Raw genomic sequence first — 1,663 nt, forward strand, 5'->3', positions numbered from 1 at the left:
TAAGCTCACACACACAACTTCGCATGCACAACTAAATGGCGATGAATAAAATGTCAGTGGGAATGACCTTCAAATTGATTCTTGGCTTCAGAGCCTTCTGTTGTCCCTGTAACGACGTAAAGATGACATGTGAGAAACTTCTGATCTCAACCATGAATAATCTACTCACTGTGAGTGACAAAATCTACCTTTAACAACTTCATCAGCTAGTGTAGGAATGTATATCCCTGCGTATGACTCTCCGGAAATGTAGAATGGGTTCAACTGAAACTCCGGGTATAACTCGAACCACTGCAACAACGAGTAAAATCAGCATCCAGTTTCTTGAATTATGTCGTGTAAATTATCACAACTGAAGCAGAGATTGTTACCTTCAAAAGGAAGGTATGCGCATCGGATGCGGTTTTCAGGTCACCTGTTGTGTAATCCGATTTGTTCAATGAGTATGACATCCCAACACCGGCAGGGGAGTCCAGGTACATCATGCTTGAAACCTACTCCCTTCGTCCCATAATGTAAAACGTTTTTTGACACTACACTATTGTCAAAAGACGTCTTACATTATGGGACGGAAGGAGTAGTTAGTTTAATGACACATTTATTCAATCACTTGGCATTGAAAAAATACTGCTCGTTCTATGACAATTTGGTAGAGCTGAACAAGATTAGTACTCCTAAATTCTGGGCAGGCTGCTGCGGGGTAGGCCTGTGTTCAGGTATGCGGATTACCTTTGACCAACTATAGGGTAATAGGGATTGGGCTGCAGCTTGGGCAGCCCTCCGGGGGTGCTTCCGCGCTCAAAGTTGAAGGGACCTGAGCAAAGAATAGGGCACCGGTCGGGTCATCCCAGCCAAAATCACAAGATGATAACAAAGAAACTGTCGGCCCGGACGAAAGGTAAGAATAAGATCAATCCAGACCGTTCTCGTAGACGAATCCGTCGAAGCTGGAGCAGCCGGGGCGCCGTTGAGCCAGAGCACGACGGGGTCGAAGGCCGGATCACGCTCCGACAGCACCAGGTAGTAGAACAGCCTCCTGCCATTGCTCTCGTCCACGGTTATGTACCCGGCGTAGTGTTTGGATGGGAGGGCGCTGTCGAAGCCCGGGAGGTGGGTCACGAGCATACCTGGCGAAACTGGCCGGCCCGGCCCGGCAATCGTGCCTGGCCCGCCACGGCATGATTATTAGCCGGGCCGTGCCAGGCCGGCCCACGGGTGGGGGCTCGCAGCCCAGGCACATCACGCAGCCTATCTGTGCCTGCACGCGGCACGCCTAGGCACGCCGGCCCGTTATGGCACGCTGGGCCGCCTGGCGCATATTTACCTCGGCTGGCGCGTTTTTCCCCTCTGTACATCAAAAAAAAGTCTAAAAAATATAGAAAAATACAAAAAATTAAAGTATTATGTAGGATAAATCTAAAGTTTTATTATCGCTTGCCTCATTAAAACCTTCCATCCCAAAGATGTAAAGGAGTACAAGCTAAAATAGAAAGAAATATATTAGAGCACTACAAATGTACGGATGCACTACAAAATCTATAATACCTAAATAGTTCATCCCCACTATCTAATTCTCTTGACATGCAGCCTATCCACATCATCACCCATGTCCCACACATGCCACCTAAGGCCATGTTCGGTTGACAGGGTTGTGGGGGTTTTT

The 1,663-nt window shown here is 48.0% G+C and overlaps 1 long non-coding RNA gene across 1 annotated transcript; it reads right to left on the reverse strand.

Annotated features, from left to right (window-relative positions):
- Nucleotides 1-187: 187 nt before the first annotated feature.
- On the reverse strand, nucleotides 188-747 carry LOC119348061. The gene is made up of 3 exons (XR_005168704.1): nucleotides 730-747; nucleotides 372-494; nucleotides 188-291 (listed from the first exon to the last, which is right to left on the reverse strand). It is a non-coding gene; the product is annotated as an uncharacterized LOC119348061 (long non-coding RNA).
- Nucleotides 748-1,663: the final 916 nt, after the last annotated feature.

Source organism: Triticum dicoccoides, unplaced genomic scaffold, assembly GCF_002162155.2.
Source record: "Triticum dicoccoides isolate Atlit2015 ecotype Zavitan unplaced genomic scaffold, WEW_v2.0 scaffold83693, whole genome shotgun sequence".
NCBI lineage: Eukaryota > Viridiplantae > Streptophyta > Magnoliopsida > Poales > Poaceae > Triticum > Triticum dicoccoides.